At 40.9% G+C, this 19440-nt stretch overlaps 1 long non-coding RNA gene across 3 annotated transcripts in view; it reads left to right on the forward strand.

The window, feature by feature from the left end:
• Positions 1 to 689: 689 nt before the first annotated feature.
• LOC149208083 (uncharacterized) overlaps positions 690 to 19440 on the forward strand; it is a 102668-nt gene continuing 83917 nt past the window's right edge. Inside the window, exons 1-4 of one of the 3 annotated variants that reach the window (XR_016252071.1) lie at positions 690 to 798; positions 936 to 1096; positions 1525 to 1630; positions 1864 to 1992. This is a non-coding gene — a long non-coding RNA (uncharacterized LOC149208083). Of the gene's footprint in view, positions 809 to 935; positions 1097 to 1330; positions 1631 to 1863; positions 1993 to 19440 lie in introns of all 3 variants that reach the window. The other 2 variants (XR_016252072.1, XR_016252070.1) reach the window with 2 other exon arrangements.

The following is a 19440-nucleotide window of genomic DNA, read 5'->3' on the forward strand; positions in this document are numbered from 1 at the left end:
ATCGATCTAAGGGCCCATAACGAGACACCGCGGCACGGAGGGGAGTTCCTCTCAGAGGGAACGCCTTACGGCGTAATTATTTTATCTAAATTTTTAACAATTAAAAAATTGAAATTATTAAAATAATATTTATATTGAAATCTTTGTAAGTCCGAATATAAGCTTTCAAATATATGTTCAAAATTAATCATTAACTTCTTATTTCATATTCTTAACAATTTCAATACCATTTTTCTGATTTTTTTCCATCTCATATTTATAAATATGAGATAAAACATTAATCATAATTATAATTATAATTTTATTAACGTTAAATTTTTATCTTATTCCAATAATCTCATTCCAAATTATAAATACATATTGCAAATAAATTCACATACACAAATTTTATTTCAAGATAGAAATATAAACAACAATATAGTGCAACGTATATTTTTAAAAAGCGATGGTAATTAAAGTCACAGCAAGACTCCGCCAACTGCAAACACAAACACGTATTTATGAAACTAACTTTAGATTAGCGGCACATATCGTCGCGAAGAAAAAAAGAAAGAACAACATTTATTTTTTTCTTTCGTTTTTAACCTTTTTCACCAGCTTTTTCGCTTTTTAACCCTTTTCCCTGGCTTTTTTGCTTTTTACCTTTTTCACGGCCTTCTTATGATTTTTGGTGGGCCAACACAATGAACGAGGGAATTAAAATGTGAAAGGAAGACGATATAACAGTGAATCTATCAGCAATTTGTGTTTTTAGCTCTGCATGGGAAATCTCAAAGAATATAGCAGGGGATTAAACAGGTAGTGGAAGGTGGGAGTGAGACTGAAAATCCTAAGGAATTGTACTGTTCGTATTTGACATATTGGTTCCAGATAAAAACTGTTTGATTTTAATTGCATTGACAGTTGCTTGCTCATTGGTTTTTGGACTGGTTCAGGATTTGAAAGTCAAGAAGACAAGAAGATTTATTATGGAACATGAAGCAAGTTACCAGAGGAAGCCTACTATTATCAGCGATTATTGCAGTCAGAGAGAGTCAAGACTGCAAACAACAGTGGATTTAGAGACAAGTCTGCTAGGCCCTGCTACGGCAATCGGGTATTTCATTATGTTCGCAATTTATTTGACAATGATAATCTTCTAATTATTTTGCATAAACACCTGTCACTGTTGGACTTTGATGCAGTCCTCTACTTGCCTATTGGTTTCTTGATAAACATAAAATGTATCGTAGGGTTCAAATTATTGAACTGTTTATCAGTGTAAAATCTACTTTGTTTACTGATCGAACCTATTCTTCAGCACCTTAACTCTCTATGTTCATTTGTTCAGGTCTGACAGAGTAATAGAAGAAACCATTTTCTTTGAATGCACAAGGCTTACCTATTGTGTCTGCTACTCTGTTTAAGTGGCTTCAATTATGACACTGATGCGACACATTTCAGTTCTGCAAGTTATATTATATTTTTATTTGGAGAGGATTTAGGTTAGGTGTCTCTCCCTTCATGAGTTGTACATGCATGCAGGGTTTGAAGAAGTGGGGGTTGACTCGGTGGTTCGAACAGGTCTCAGGGATCACCCTCCTTCTTCTAATGGAATCACGTGGGGACACATTTGTTATATTATTTGTAGGTATACATTCTGTCATGCCCTCTTTTTCCAAAAACAGAAACCCTATAGGCTATGTCATTCAGATATAGAAATATGAAATCATCTATTGGTTAATATTAAGGACCAGAGGATTTCTCTTTAAGTCTTTGTTTATTCCAACAGTGAGTTAGAATCTGATTGTTTTCATAACAGGCAGCGTTTAGGGCTTGGTTTTCTTCTCCTTCTTACCACGGGTTCATTATGTTACATGGCAGAGACAAAATGATATGGTCAATGATGCTGTTTCGGTCATCACGTTTGGAGTTAGCATTTGAAGACGAGGTCGAGTCTTGAGATGGGTTCCGAGTTGGAGTTAATGATTTGGCATTGTGTCTGCCCTTCAGGTAGGCGCATACATTCTACCGATCATGCTATCTTTGCTTGCAAAGGCAGTCCACAAAAAACTAGAGTAAATTAACTTCAAAAAACCAGCTAGTTAGGTGACGAAAAGTCTGTCTAATTTTTAAATTTACTTTAGTTGTAGAGAAATTATAGATCAATAAAATAATAGCTTATTATTATTAGAATTGAAGCATTTTCAACAAACATGTAAGTCCGTGGTGTAGCTTTAATTGCATTTTTGTTATTTTGTATAGATTTTAATTGTAATTTTTACGGGTTGATGCTATAAAGCAATGTGGAAAAAGTCGAAATCGGGATTAATTTGGCAAGGGTCCAAAAGTTGAAAAACTCGGCAAAGTCGGGAGTTTTTTGAAAAAGTCGGCAAAATTAAAAAAATACAAAATTATATATTTTTATTTTTTACTTTTTTTAACATCTAGGGTATCCACAACATCAAATAAATGCATTTCCACATAAACATATAAAGAAAGCTAATATATAATATGTATATGAAGTCTAGTGCTACATCACATATCAAAATAGTGAATCAACTCCTGAATTTTGAGTCCTGTCTGAGTCTCAACTCTCAAGAGTCAAAATATCAACAAAAATATAATAAATGTATATCACGAGTCATGTAAAAGTCATCAAATAATCAGTCACTGAGATCCTCTTCCCCTTTTACGGGAATAGGGAATGGCTTTGCCTTTTCCTCTAGAGGAAGAAGGCCCTGCCCCTGGGGATACAAATGGACTCAATCGTCCTCTAGAAGCCGATGGAAGAGGTGGCCTCTGTCCTATGCTGCTGCTGCTGCTGCCCATCCTAGATGGTGTCACCTCCTCCTCATCATCCTCATCCAGCTCTGCTAGTGCCTCCTGACCCTGATGTTGCTCCTCCTCCTCTACCTTTGGCTCTCCCTCCCCTGCAACTACTACATCCTCTAGATCCACACCTAACCAATCCGGGATCGAGTCCATGATCGGCCTCTCAGTCTCGACTCTCCATGAAGAGGTGGTATCAATATTGTCCAATGAGATGGCTTCCACATCAGTAGGTTTCTGAAGCTGTCTCACCCACAATCGAAGATTATAGTAGACGCAGACCATGTCATTGAGGCGTTGGGACTCCAATTTGTATTAAGGTCATAGATTGTAAATTAGTACTTAGAAAATTTAAATATTAAAATTAATCAAATGAATTCAAAAAATTTAATTTGAAATCTTTTTACCTGTTGTGCTTTTTGCTATGTATTTTGTCAAATACACTCCAGTTGCACTCACACCCAGAGGAACTGCATGTTTGGCTGAGCACTCAAATGGCAAGCTTTTGGAGATGGGGTACTTTGGCACCATAGCTTGGCCACCAAGCATCTACAAGTTAAAAGAAAAATGAGAAACATAAAAAAAACATTGAAATTCTAAACTTGAAAGTTTGAAACAAACTGAAGCTTACCTGGGATTTTGGTTGGTCCTATTCTTAATAGCCATGTTAAAACCAAATGTGCCACCTCCCATCCTATAGACCTCCATTTCTTTAGAAATATCTTCACGTTCTTGCTCAGATGACACCATCCTCTCGACACAAGTGAAGAATCCATCCATCACCTCGGCATCAAATCTGAAACCACAGGCGTAAGAAAATGCAGGGTTGAGGTAGATACCTGCAGCATGAATGGGGCGTTGGAGGGTATTGTTCCATCGCTGATCAATCACTCTCCATATGACCTGTTGTTTCTCTAACCCCTCGTCTCCTTTATTTGCATAATAAGCACAAATGGCTTCTTTGGCTCTATCCATTGTCTCATACAAGTAGCCCATTGCGGGCTTGTCTCCATCAACCAACTGAAGAATCCTTACCAAAGGTTCTGAAATGGCACACACCTCCTCTACTCCTGCCCAAAAGCTCTAATCATATGAAACTAGTTTGCATATGCCCTCTTCCTCTGGTTTGCGGCTAATAGATAAAGAACGCCAATCCACTGAGAGAAACATGCTCTTCACATCCCACATAGAATTCAACAGAGACTAAAGAGATATGAAAGTAGTGGAAAATCGTGTAATGGTAGGATGCACCAACTCTTTGTTGTTGGTGAATCTTCTCATCAAACTAAGCACAGATGCATGATTATATATAAATTTTGTTATGCTCTTGGATGATTCAACAATATCCATCACAGTAGGAATCTTACCCATATCCTCCAACATCAAGTCAATGCAATGAGCAGCACAAGGTGTCCAAAACAAGTTAGGATACCTCTCCATAAGCATCTTGCCAGCTGCAACATAATTTGCAGCTTTGTCCGTTATGACTTGGACAACATTGCTTGGGCCTACTTCCTGAATGAAGTTGCCCAACAACTCACATAATGTACGTGCATCTTTAATGTGTGCAGATGCATCAACAGATTTCATAAACATTATCCCCTTGGGACAACTAACCAAGAAGTTAAGAAGGGTCCTACCCTTCTGGTTAGTCCAACTATCGGACATGACTGTGCATCCAATGTGTTCCCATGATGCCCTAAACTCCGCCAATCTAGCAGTGCAATCAGTCTTTTCATATTGAAGAAGAGGCCCTCTCAATTTTGCAAAGGTGGGGGCTTTGTACTCCGGGCCAACGACAGCAACAGCATCAAACATAGGCTGATAGAATGGGTTTGTCTTGGCAATGTTGAAAGGAACATCACTCCATAGAATACACTTATTGACCAACCTGTCAGCTTCTGCGTTTTCCTTTTTTTCATTGCTGATTTGATCCCAGGTTGTGAACCAGCTGTTGTTCTAGGAACAAAAAAAGATGAGATAGATGAGGGGCTGGGACCCATGGGTGAGGAAGGTGATGCTGCTGAAGAAGCACTGCCACTCTCAATTCCCCCCACTCTTGAGCCCCCTATAAGTTGGTTTTTTAGTGCTGCCCTGGTGTCCTTTCCGTCCTCTTTATCCATCAATGATTGAATGGCCCGTCGGATGATTTCTGGAGTTGTATTTGTGCAAAGTTCAACATTTTGCCCTGGAATTTGCCCCAAATGGAATTTTAATCTGTTGATACCTCCTGACATATGCTTGCCACACAACTTGCAAGTCAAATACATTCTATTGACCCCCCCAGTTTTGGGTGTAGTATCAGGTTCACCAAACTCCCACATAGCGTCCAAAATCCTTGGCATTTTGTTTTAAACTTTGAACTTGAATTTAAACCTGGGCACAAAAAAGAAATTGAAACAAATTAAATTGCTCCAGCCTTCAAATTAGCAAAATATAATTTAATACTGACAGTTTTGAAATCTAATAAAAATAAGTACAAATTCCTGAAATTTGTTTCAAAGAATAAAAAGTGCAATTTAAATTTTAAAGAGTCAGATATCTGGCAACTACAAAAGGGTATAAAAGTTTGATCTACAGCCCACTGGTATCTCTGTTTGTGGGCTAGCAAAAGGCTGATAAAACTTAAAAGAGATGAGATATGAACTTTTAAGCGCTGAGCTGAGCATTATAATTTATTTCCATCTCTATAGGTTGAGTTCTAGACTACTATCCTAGTGCCATTCTATAACCAGACTCTCTGAATTTATAAATTATCGCTGATATTGATTGTTTAAATTAAATTACAGTCCGCTAGTTTGAAGCGCATAGGATGCATGTTTTTCAGATCGGATAGATAAATAATAAACAAGAGAAAGGATGCAACAGGTAAAAAGATTTCAAAATACACAACAAAATATTGTAATATTGCTTGGAGCGATCATGATAGCAAAAGACACAGCAAAATATTATTGAATGTTACTGAATGTGCATGTGACCTATATTTTTTGTTTCATGGTTCTATATTTCTACAATGATTTACTTTGTATCTGGACAGGTGCTAAATTGTGTCGTAGGTATACAAGTGCTGTAGAACTGCATCTTCCAGGTTCTCTTTTGGATATTCCTGTCCGTGAAGCATTGCGTACTCTTAGGTGAGGTTGCTTATTTTTAAGTTATTGTCGTCCCATTCTTCATGTACTCAATACTAATATTGCAAACTTGTCTGCATATTGTAATATGATTTTAAAAAGGTGTAAAACTGCGTTCCATGGGGATGCATCAAACAATTGAATTAACCCTTTAAAGTTTAAACTTTAAACTATAAAAAACGTCTACAGCGGCAGCCTACAGGTATGATAATTGATATTACAATCCGGCTATGTGGCTATGGCTATGTCATTTTAGAAACATATCTTAAAGGTTAACGCTGAGCTCCTCCCTCCTCGTAACGCAATGGCAAGCTGCAAACCCTTGTGTCGCCACAGCGGAATGCCAAAATGAAAATACACAGCGAAAAAACAAAGAAATTAACGTTTGCGGGTCTTTTATCCACAGGATGAGAAGGCATGGCGATTTTTTGGGTCGACTCCCAATTAAATTGGGAGTAATACGAAAAAATCACGATTTTTTCGTTTACCAAAAAATCCCCCGATTTAATCGTTTTGCCCAAAAAAGCGGATTTTTAGGAATAAATCGCGATTTTTTCAGAACTTTTTCCACACTGCTATAAAGAGACCATAAGTCTCTGGTTTTGAAGTGAAAGCTTTCCTGAAATATATTTTAGTGAGAAGCATAAACTTTAGCAAGGACTGCAAGCTGGTTCTTAGAAGGACATTCAACCATAAATGGTTTGCCTTATTTCTATGTCCTTATTTTATTTTTTCCACAAAAATGGTTGTAGTTCCATTATATAAGAAATGTATTATGTAGTGTGGCAAAAGTCCTGAAAAAATCGCGATTTATTCTTAAAAATCCGATTTTTTGGGCAAAACGATTAAATCGGCCGATTTTTTGGTAAACGAAAAAATCGCAATTTTTTCGTATTACTCCCGATTTATCGGGAGTCGACCCAAAAAATCGCCATGCCTTCTCATCCTGTGGATAAAAGACCCGCAAACGTTAATTTATTTGTTTTTTCGCTGTGTATTTTCATTTTGGCATTCGGTTGTGGCGATATAAGGGTTTGCAGCTTGCCATTGCGTTACGAGGAGGGAGGAGCTCAGCATTAACTTTTAAGGTATGTTTCTAAAATGCCATAGCCATAGCCGCAGAGCCAATGCCATAGCCATAGCCGCATAGCCGGATTTTAATATCAATTATCATACCTGTAAGCTACCGCTTTATACGTTTTTTATAGTTTAAACTTTAAACTTTAAAAGGTTAATCCAATTATTTGATGCGTCCCCATGGAACGTAGTTTTACACCTTTTTAAAATCATATTAAAATATGCGGACAAGTTTGCAATATTAGTACTGAGTACATGAAGAATGGGACAAAAATAACTTAAAAATAAGCAACCTCACCTAAGAGTACGCAATGCTTCACGGACAGGAATATCCAAAAGAGAACCTGGAAGATGCAGTTCTACAGCCCTTGTATACCTACGACACAATTTAGCAACTAGCTAGATACAAAGTAAATCATTATAGAAATATAGAACCATGAAACAAAAAATATAGGTCACACGCACATTCAGTAACATTCAGTAATATTTTTCTATCATGATCGCTCCAAGCAATATTACAATATTTTGTTGTGTATTTTGAAATCTTTTTACCTGTTATGTCCTTTCTCTTGTTTATTATTTATCTATCCAATCTGAAAAACATGCATCTTATGCCATAACAGACCACCATGAAAATGCTTCAAACCAGCTGATTGTAATTTATTTTAAACAATAAATATCAGCAATAATTTATAAATTCAGAGAGTCTGGTTATAGAATGGGACTAGGATAGTAGTCTGGAACTCAACCTATAGAGATGGAAATAAATTATAATGCTCAGCTCAGCCCTTAAAAGTTCATATCTCATCTCTTTTAAGTTTTATCAGCCTTTTGCTAGCCCACAGACAGAGATACCAGTATATCAAACTTTTATACCCTTTTGTAGTTGCCAGATATCTGACTCTTTAAAATTTAAATTGCACTTTTTATTCTTTGAAACAAATTTCAGGAATTTGTACTTATTTTTATTAGATTTATGAACTATCAGTATTAAATTATATTTTGTTGATTTGAAGGCTGAAGCAATTTAATTTGTTTCAATTTTTTTTTGTGCCCAGGTTTAAATTCAAGTTCAAAGTTTAAAACAAAATGCCAAGGATTTTGGACGCTATCTGGGAGTTTGGTGAACCTGATACTACACCCGAAACTGGGGGGGATCAATAGAATGTATTTGACTTGCAAGTTGTGTGGCAAGCATATGTCAGGAGGTATCAACAGATTAAAATTCCATTTGGGGCAAATTCCGGGGCAAAATGTTGAACTTTGCACAAATACAACTCCAGAAATCATCCGACGGGCCATTCAATCATTGATGGATAAAGAGGACGGAAAGGACACTAGGGCAACACTAAAAAACCAACTTATAGGGGGCTCAAGAGTGGGGGGAATTGAGAGTGGCAGTGCTTCTTCAACAACATCACCTTCCTCACCCATGGGTCCTAGCCCCTCATCTATCTCATCTTTTTTTGTTCCTAGAACAACAGCTGGTTCACAACCTGGGATCAAATCAGCAATGAAAAAAAGGAAAAGGCAGAAGCTGACAGGTTGGTCAGTAAGTGTCTTCTATGGAGTGACGTTCCTTTCAACATTGCCAAGACAAACCCATTCTACTAGCCTATGTTTGATGCTGTTGCTGTCGTTGGCCCGGGGTACAAAGCCCCCACCTTTTTAGAATTGAGAGGGCCTCTTCTTCAAGATGAAAAGACTGATTGCACTGCTAGATTGGCGGAGTTTAGGGCATCATGGGATCACACTGGATGCACAGTCATGTCAGATGGTTGGATTGACCAGAAGGGTAGGACCCTTTTTAACTTCTTGGTTAGTTGTCCCAAGGGGACAATGTTTATGAAATATGTTGATGCATCTGCACACATTAAAGATGCACGTACATTATGTGAGTTGTTGGACATCTTCATTCAGGAAGTAGGCCCAAGCAATGGTGTCCAAGTCATAATGGACAACGTTGCAAATTATGCTGCAGTTGGCAAGATGCTTATGGAGAGGTATCCTAACTTGTTTTGGACACCTTGTGCTGCTCATTGCATTGACTTGATGTTGGAGGATATAGGTAATATTCCTACTGTGAGGGATATTGTTGAATCATCCAAGAGCATAACAAAATTTATATATAATCATGCATCTGTGCTTAGCTTGATGAGAAGATTCACCAACAACAAAGAGTTGGTGCGTCCTGTCATTACATGATTTGCCACTACTTTCATATCTCTTTAGTCTTTGTTGAATTCTATGTGGGATGTGAAGAGCATGTTTCTCTCAGCAGATTGGCGTTCTTTATCTATTAGTCGCAAACCAGAGGGAGAGGGCATGTGCAGACTAGTTTCATATGATCAGAGCTTTTGGGCAGGAGTACAAGAGGTGTGTGCCATTTTAGAACCTTTGGTAAGGGTTCTTCGGTTGGTTGATGGAGACAAGCCCGCAATGGGCTACTTGTATGAGGCCATGGATAGGGCCAAAGACACCATTCGTGCTTATTATGTAGATAAGGGAGACGAGGGGTTAGAGAAACAACAGGTCATATGGAGAGTGATTGATCAGCAATGGAGCAATACCCTCCATCGCCCCATTCATGCTACAGGTATCTACCTCAACCCTGCATTTTCTTACGCCTGTGGTTTCAGATTTGATGCCGAGGTGATGGATGGATTCTTCACTTGTGTCGAGAGGATGGTGTCATCTGAGCAAGAATGTGAAGAGATTTCGAAAGAAATGGAGGTCTATAGGATGGGAGGTGGCACATTTGGTTTTAACATGGCTATTAAGAATAGGACCGACCAAAATGCCAGGTAAGCTTCAGTTTGTTTCAAACTTCCAATTTTAGAATTTCAATGTTTTTTTTATGTTTCTCATTTTTCTTTTAACTTGTAGATGCTTGGTGGACAAGCTATGGTGCCAGAGTACCCATCTCCAAAAGCTTGCCATTCGAGTGCTCAGCCAAACATGCAGTTCCTCTGGGTGTGAGCGCAACTGGAGCGTATTTGACAAAATACACAACAAAAAGTGCAACAAGTAAAAAGATTTCAAATTAAATTTTTTGAATTCATTTGATTAATTTTAATATTTAAATTTTCTAAGTACTAATTTACAATCTATGACTCTAATACAGATTAGAGTCCCAACGCCTCAATGACATGGTCTATGTCTACTACAATCTTCGATTGTGGGTGAGACAGCTTCAGAAACCTACTGATGTGGAAGCCATCTCATTGGACAATATTGATACCACCTCTTCATGGAGAGTTGAGATTGAGAAGCCGATCATGGACTCGATCCCGGATTGGTTAGGTGTGGATCTAGAGGATGTAGCAGTTGCAGGGGAGGGAGAGCCAGAGGTAGAGGAGGAGGAGCAACATCAGGGTCAGGAGGCACTAGCAGAGCTGGATGAGGATGATGAGGAGGAGGTGACACCATCTACGATGGGCAGCAGTAGCAGCATAGGATAGAGGCCACCTCTTTGATCGGCTTCTAGAGGACGATTGAGTCCATTTGTATCCCCAGGGGCAGGGCCTACTTCTTCTAGAGGAAAAGGCAAAGCCATTCCCTATTCCCGTAAAAGGGGAAGAGGATCTCAGTGACTGATTATTTGATGACTTTTAGATGACTCACGATATACATTTATTACATTTTTTGTTGATATTTTGACTGTTGAGAGTTGAGACTCAAACAAGACTCAAAATTCAGGAGTTGATTCACTATTTTGATATGTGATGTAGCACTAGACTTCATATACATATTATATATTAGCTTTCTTTACATGTTTATGTGGAAATGCATTTATTTGATGTTGTGGATACTCTAGATGTTAAAAAAAAATAAAAAAAGATTAATTTTGTGTTTTTTTTTTTAAATTTTGCCGACTTTTTCAAAAAACTCCCGACTTTGCTGAGTTTTTCAACTTTTGGACACTTGTTGAATTAATCCCAACTTCGACTTTTTCCACATTGGTATTATGTTCTGTAGATGCTGCTACAACATTTTCAGTAAGAAGTTTACAGGATAGAAAAGAACATTAGTCCTGTTTTGTCTTAGCTAAAACGAAATGATCCTTTCTGAAGTTCTTCAGTATGCCAAAAAACAAGAGTTTTCTAAAAATTTAAATATACTATGGAAGCCCAATTGTTCCGTTCTCACCTTATGATCCTCCATTTACATCCTCTACATTTCACTTCAAAGTTCAGAAACAGTCTATAAGCTCTGCAGTAAACATAGAAATATGAAGTAAAATCATCCAAAAAACATCACATCTATGACTGACTTCTAGCTAAGATCTTCATTCATATTTATAAACGAGAAGTGTGTTCTGATTCCTGGAAGAGGTCATTCATCTCTTCCATTAACATGCATTGCTCAGTTGCCAATTGCAGTCCTCCTTTAGACAGATCATCAGCTGTCTTGTTCCTTTCTTTGTAAACATGTTGGCAAGATAAATATGTGAAAACGGAATTTAGAACATTAATTTCCTCTAATATTGGATGGAGAAGAAAGTTTTCCATCTGCGGTTAGCTTGATCACCAACTTCGAGTCACTAGAGACTTGAAGATGAGTGGTCCTCTTTTCTGCAGCTAAAATCATGGACAACTTTAGCACCATTATCTCAACAAAATTGTATGTTCCACTTCCTAAGTGATCCCTAAACTTCGCAATATGAAGCTCAGAAATATAAGTAGTTCCACCTGCACATATGAAAGGATTTCCTTGTTCTGCCTCATCAAAGTATAACCAACTCCCAGATCTATCTATGACTCTTCAATAATCTGCCTTGGAGCTTTAACAATTTTTTCCTGAGGGAAACCTTTTAAGATATTGAAGCTTCAAGTTGCTGACAGAAAAGGCACGATGAACCTTCTTTTGAAGATGGCAGAATTCCTAACTAACTAAACACACCAACGAAAATGGTTGGTGGAGCTTTTACACCATCAGTATTTTGATCTTTGATCCAAGTTTCCATAGCTTCCTCAACATGTCCCCTCTCCAAAGTGTTTTCTGTCTTTGACAAATTCCCCATCTCTTTCCAAACTGGTTCACATAACCACATTTTAAGGAAAATATGGATAACACTAACAAATTCATCACAACAGAATTACAAAGGATGTCTACCTGGCCCATATCTCCCCCTCTTTTGTCAATTATCCTAGGTCATCACTTTATCATATAGAACTAGCCATAGAAAGATTTTATCTTTTAGAGGGCATTTCAATTTCCACAACAACTTTCATCACCACTTTGGCTCAACTTCAGTGGAGAAAATGGTTTTGTGTACTAGTTTTGGTGTATATTGATTTCATCCAGAATTCTTTGACCATATAAATTCATCAACTGCATCTATCTTTTTCCATGTAACCAACCACCAAATTCTCTAGCCAGTAGATAAGGGTAAGATATTCGTCAGGGCTCAAAGCCATTCAATGGCAAGGCTAGAGCCTAGAAGCCATTACAACAATATACTTGATGATAGTTCAACATGTCACTTGTGGGAATTGGACCTAGGTTGAGAAAATAACAATTATTCCTCCCAACTATTTGAGATAATACCTGTTGACATCAGCTGCCTCTTCTCTTATCTGTACCCTTCACCGCAGCCTAGCCAAGAGTACTTTGACATGTGTCCATCCCCCACTTTCTAGACAAGCCACCTACCAATAATTGGGAAGGCTGAAGTAGTAGCTTTCCAAATAAGAGAACCATTCTTGAGCTTTTTAATGGGATTGCGAATCCACTCCTCCATTGAAGCCGGGTTTATATATTTCTGAAAAATTCCTTAACTCCATAAATCATAGTTCACAATAAGTCCCCACACTTTTTCGTTGCGAGTGCTTTAGCAAATGATGAGGGTTTTTGTTAATTTTAGATAACAATGGTATGTTCTCTGTTTAATAGCAATTTACTTCAATTTTTCTTATTAGCTCAATATCAATTTCCAGATTAGCAATCACATTAACATGACAGTGAATGCATATAGAACATAAATAAAAAGCAGAAGACAAGCCAAGACAAGAGGACACAATATTTGGCGGATGCCAGGGAAAAACCCTAATGTGGGAACCCTTTGATCAAGTCTTCTTATTATTCTTCAAAAGTTCAGCAGAGACAGAGAGAGTACAATATACAAAATTCGCTTGCCCAATCACAGTCAAATCTTTCCAGTCACACAACAGTCAACAAGATGCCCTAACCAGAAAGTCAACGCTTGTCAACTTAACATAAATTTTCTTCCAAATTAGCTCAGTGAAACCCAGTCAACTCGGCCTCCAAGGACAGTCCGAATCAGCCCAAAACAGTCTTGAAAATATCAATCAAACTCAGTCAACGCAGAGTCAAACCTGCGGTCAAATTCGCTGCGTTCAATGCTGGTCAAACAACACAAAAAAGCTCGGTTTCTGTGTCAATGAATGTGGCCTGCCCAAACAGAAATAATCCCACAAAAATCGCAGTCAAACAAGGTCAATGTTGCCTAGTCAACGCTGGTCAAACTTCTTGCAACTTGGTCAATGTTGGAAACAAAAAATCGCACTCGAACTTCACGTGTGGAGGAGAAGAAGGTAGCCTGAAGTTTGTACGACCCAATCAGATGAGGAGAGAGAAATATGTGTGAGATGAATGATGTCCAAATGAGGTAGATGCACCTTCTATTTATATGCAACGTTGAAGATGAAAAGACATGTCTTTTGGGCTTCTGAGCCTACATTAGATTGCTGGCCAACCTTGACAATTTGTCCATAAACGAAATAAATTCATATTTCCATTTGTACATGTCAGAATGAGATGATCTTTAGATCAATCCTACACCTCTCGGAAAGAGGAATCCAATAAAAATATTAGCGTCATCATATGAGCTGTCCAAGGTGGAGTTTTGGCCCTAGTTGTCAAATTTAACACTCCCTCTCAATTAGGAAGAACTCCACCTGCCAAATCATCTATCAATCAGTACCATCTCTGACATCCCTGTTATACTCTGCTTTGCTCTGTTGAACTATGAAGAAATAATGAAGAAGAAATGATCGAGAATGTGTTATACCATTCTCCACTGACCCGAAGTTAGTCTCCAATAACCGAGAGTGTATCATACCACTCTCCACTGACCCGAAGTTAGTCTCCATTGATCCCAGATCAATATCAAACATCCGAACATATGGAGTATGGTAGTACACGATGCATCCATCGGTAGTACTATGGTCCCTATCCTCATTCCCCTACTCATTGGCTAGATGAGAGGTACTTCCCATGAGTCCCAGACTACATTGGTCGGATGTATCAGTAGGAGAAGGTGAACCACTCATCCTGTTCATATGCCATAGGAGAAGGTGAACCACTCATTCTATGCATATCTCAACCATCATGGGTATCACAAGGGAAGGTGAACCACTCACCCTGTACATCGCGCACCATTAGGGGAACGTGAACCACTCACCCTATGGTCATTCGTCGCTCCAAGAAGTACCCCAAGCCCCTCGGAGCTCTCAAAGCTCACTCTTCAAATCAAACAGGACCCTCATAAGAGGGTCTCTCCACTACTCCAAGTCGTTCACGGAAGGTTAAGAATTTGACCTTCCCCAGGGGCTTCGTAAGAATATCTACGACCTATTCATCAGTCCCAATGTGATGGAGCCGTATTGCTCCCCGTTGAACCATATCCCGGATAAAGTGGTACCTGTTATTAATATGCTTGGAGCGGTCATGAAACACGGGATTCTCAAAAGGACGAATCCCACTTTGTTTGTCACAAAAGATCACGGTGGTATCCAACACATGTCCAAACAACTCACTAAAGAGCTTCCTCAACCAAACAGCTTCACAGGATGCCATACTAGCAACAATATATTCGGCCTCGACGGTGCTCAAAGCAATCGATTTCTGCTTCCTGCTCATCCAGGATATCGAAGCAGAACCTAGTGAGAAGCAACATCCAGATGTGCTCTTACAATCCACCACACTGCCAGCCCAGTCAGCATTAGAATAACCATGGAGCCTCACATTCCCGACAATGTATCTCAGTCCATGGGTGATTGTGCCTCGGAGATATCTCAAGAGATTCTTGGTAGCAATCCATTGAATGTGATGAGGCTCAACCATAAACTAACTTAATGTGTTCACACAAAGCATATGTTCGGACGAGAGTTCACCAAGAACATCAGGGCCCCCACGAGTTGACGATGCTTAGAAGGATTTCCCAAATCGGGCCCAACAACACTTCCGCATAACTTCTTGAAGTTAAGTTCCATTGGAGTAGTCATGAACTTGTAGTCCACCATCCCAAATCTTCAAGTAGCTTCACAATGTATTTTCCTTGAGAAAGGAAAATCTCACCTGGCTTTTTCCAGACATCCAATCCTAGGAAATAATGCATCAGTCTTAGGTCCTTCATCTCGAATTCGGAAGCCAACTTCCTTTTACATTGATGGAAAAGAGGGTCTGCACCTGTCAGAAAGAGATCCTCCACATAGAGTACCGAGATGAGAGGTCTGTCATTCTCAACCTTAAAGTAAAGGTCCAGATCAGCTTCACTTCTTGTAAAATCCGGCTTCATCAGATAGTTGTCCATCCTCTCATACCAAGTTCGGGGAGCTTGCTTCAACCCATAATGGGCTTTCTTCAACCTGCATACATGTGTCTGACGATCTTGAACTTCGAACCCCTCGGGTTGTTTTACATAGACTTTCTCTTTAATTGAACCATGCAAGAAGACGGTTTTGACATCCATCTGGTGTAGATTCCATCCTTGCGAGGTAGCAAGTGCTATAATCGAAGGGATGGTGGTATATTGGGCAATGGGTGCAAATATCTCATCGTAGTCCACACTTTCCTTTTGAGAGAAGCCTCGAGCAACAAACCTGGCCATTTCAAGGTGACAACGGATTTTTCCTTGGGTCTAGGGACCACATCCCAGACATCATTCTTCATAATCGACTCATACTCTTCGTTCATAGCATCCTTCCAAACTTGGTGTTTCACAGTTTCTTCGAATGTGCAAGGCTCAGTTTGAACAATGGCGCACGTGGAAAATAAGTACTTTTGGTGCCTATTCGACTTCTTACTTTCACAAAATGCCCCTGTTGGTTTGTTGGGGCCTGACCCAAGTTCAGAGGTGATTTAGCCAAACAAATCCCGATACTACTGGCCCTTTCGGCAATAGTCTGCGGAGTACGGACTGAGGTCTCACCCGAAGTAGTATGGGAGGGTGCTAGAAACAGGTTTCCGCACCTTGAAGATGTTTGATGAGTTCAAGTGGTCCGCGGTATGACCTTGCGCGCACGTCGCTACATGCACTTACTCGTACCTCGCAACCTAAGATGCTGCCTTCGCGCAACCCTACTTGGGGCCGAATGTTGTTATTGCCCAAGTCCTTACTAGTATTCCACTGTTAGTTGATCAATTCAACCTACTTGCATGCTTTAAGTTATACATAGCAATATAAATCATTCATATAGGTGCGCGCAGTAAATAACCAGTATAGTTGCAATTTATATCAAACATGTAATAACCCAAGAATAGATACACAAAATTAGATAAAACTTCTCTTTATTATTTTCCCCGGTTAAAGACTCGACTCCACCCTGTGCACTCAGCTGCAGGGGTCCGCGCACTCAGCTGCAAACTACTAGGCCTTTGCACACTCAGCTGCAGAGCCTTCTCCTACTCTACAACTCAAGACACATTTAGAAACTTAGACTCTTGCTCTTTGCTTCTACTTCATTGTCTATTCCTTAGTGAGTTATCTTTTACCCTTAGCGCCTCACTCTATTTATACAATCCCATGGTCCGCGGACCATGGGTAGGCCGACATTACATTACAAGACTAGGGCGGACAACCCTGTGACTCTGTCTTACATTTCGCGCTGCGCGTCCACATTCGTGGAGTCTTTACAACAAGATTAAGTCAAAACTTGGGCTTTGAGCCCCAAAAAATGCCTTGGTGGGGATTCCATGCTCAACAGGCCCCTAACACAAACATCGTGACTCGCCCTCGAGTCATTCGGTCGGCACGACGATCTTGGCGCGGAGTCCCTCCAACTGTTCTCGAACTGTACTGAGGTCCGCAATGCACTGAGCTGCTGCTTGCTGGATCTGCTGCATCCGCTGTTCTGAGACCTCTGTGTCTGGGGTGCTTCTCTGCATCAATGTGTGCATCCCCTGTATGTGCGCAAGCTTCCCTTCGATGTTTGTCGTGATAGTGAAAGCCTCGTTGATCCAAGGCTGAACGCGCGCTTTGAGAACTACCTCCTTGTGTTGCGCCGTGTCCACCTGCTCCTTCAGTGCTTTGGCTTGCTGCATCCTTGCAAGCCTCTGGGTGAGGACTACTGTCTGCGCAGTTCCTCGGACACTGTCGTATTGCTGTTGGAGTTCTCGCGCTTCTGTCTCCAAGCGCTGGATGTTGGGGTCCTCCTGTAGAGTTGTGAGGACCTCAAGTGCTTGTTCCAACATGTTGGTACAATCCTGTACTGCACCTTCGATTTCCTCCAGTCCCGCTGTGATAGCGCTAGCACGCTGTTCTCTGACTTTCGAGGGAGTGGATGGCTGTGCCTTTAACCGCAACTCGACGATCTGAAGATTCAGCTCCAGCTGAACCTTTGTTGTTTCTTCCCTGGTCTCGTGGACTCCTACTGCTAGTCTGTTGATCCGCATCTCCGTTGGTAGATCTACTGGGATACTGCTAGTCTGTTGATCCGCATCTCCGTTGGTAGATCTACTGGGATAGCCAACTTCGGGACATTGTGGCAAGCATCGCCTACCACCTGCACCAACTGCTAATTTTGCGACACCAATTTGTCGCGCTGCAAGTTGAGTTGTTCCATGTTTATCTTTTGCCGTTATCCCATCTTGTAATAGATATAGTGTCTCACACGGAAGGGTAGCCAGATTAAGGCCAAGGCCTTTCATCATGCTAACCGAAAATCTATCGGCCTCATTCACTGTCACTAGGGCCCCTTCCGGCAACACTATTGTGTTTGCCATCCGTGCGTGCAACATCTACTCTGCTGCCGAGGATCTTGCTGCGAGGTGGGTTGAAAGGGTACCCACCTGAGGGGGACGCACCTGTAACTCCTGCAACTGCGCCCTAAGGGCCCCCAACACAGTTTGGTGCTCCTGCATAAAATCCTGAAGAGCCTCATTGGTGACATCGCGCATTGTCTCGCCGATGTCATGGAGATCACCCTTGGTTAGGGTGATCGGGTCAATGGCCAATTTCGAGGCCTTGACCTTCTTCCTCGGTCCTGCTCTCTCTACCGTGTGTGGGCGCTTCAACTGTGTGGATGCGGTCCTTGGGTCCACGCTCCCTTCTGCTGTTTCTGCTTCCTCTGCCTCCTGCCCTTGCGAGGGCGTTGCTTGGCCCTCGCTCGCCTTCGCGGTTGCTTCCTGTGCTGCGGCTGCTTCTGTGGCCTTTTTCTGCTCAGCGACTTTTTGTGCTGCTTCCCGCACTGCCCGTGCCTCAGCTACTGCTGTTTCCTTCTGCCTTTTCTCGGCCAACTGTGTGACGTGCAGCTTGGCATCGTCCTTCTTCTTCTGTGCTGTTGCCCTCTCGAGTTCTACAAGATTTGGGGCGCGCCATTCCGGAGGCCATGCCTCCAAGATAGTGAAAATGGCGTCGTCAGTGGCTACAAAAGGTAGCTTCGTCCACTGCTTCATTGTGTCCTTGTGCGCCCTAATGTATATATTATGCATGTCGACTTTGAATTCTGCAAAACTCTGCAGACTGTTGTACATCGTGGGCAACAAGCGCGGCTTCCGATTGATCCACATTCGGATGTTCATCTCCATGAGCACCCAGAAGATCTTGTTGTCGCATATCCTTTTCGCATCCTTCGTGGCCCAGAGCGAAGCGTACTTCGCGGCCTCTGGTAAATCTCTATCAATTGTGGGGAATTGACTGTCCTCTAGCAGTTCCCTCGCTACGAGCACTATGGATAGCAACAACCACACATAGTGGAAGGTTTTACCCTGCTCCTGGGCTTCACGACAATTCTTCAAGAATTTCGTGCAGAGGAATTCAACCTAGTTAAACTAGACCCCCTCCGCACACTGCTTGGCTAGTGCGATCACCGGTGCAGGTACCTCGTCTGTGCGACACTTTCGCATAACTTTGCTGGCCAAGATTTGTGTTGCTACGTGTACCGTTTTGTCCTTGATGCTGGAGATGGCGTAGCCCCTCTTCTTCTTCTCTAGCTTGTACATCGTCTTCATGGCCTCCGCGAGGGCCAAATCATTGCCCTTCCCTTCCGATATGGTCGCAACGTCATTTCCTTTGTATGATCGCTGGGAAATGCGATGGATTAGGTCTGCCATGATGGGGATAGGCTCCTCCAGCCATAGATACCCATCATGCACCAGGCAGAGCAACTGCCTGATGATGAAAATGGCTATTGGGGCGTGGTGGAAATGCGGCACCCATAACAGGTTCAGTAGCCCA

Source organism: Pinus tabuliformis, chromosome 1_2, assembly GCF_031772625.1.
Source record: "Pinus tabuliformis cultivar Carrire ecotype Pingquan chromosome 1_2, CPIR1, whole genome shotgun sequence".
In the NCBI taxonomy this organism is placed as follows: Eukaryota; Viridiplantae; Streptophyta; class Pinopsida; order Pinales; family Pinaceae; genus Pinus; species Pinus tabuliformis.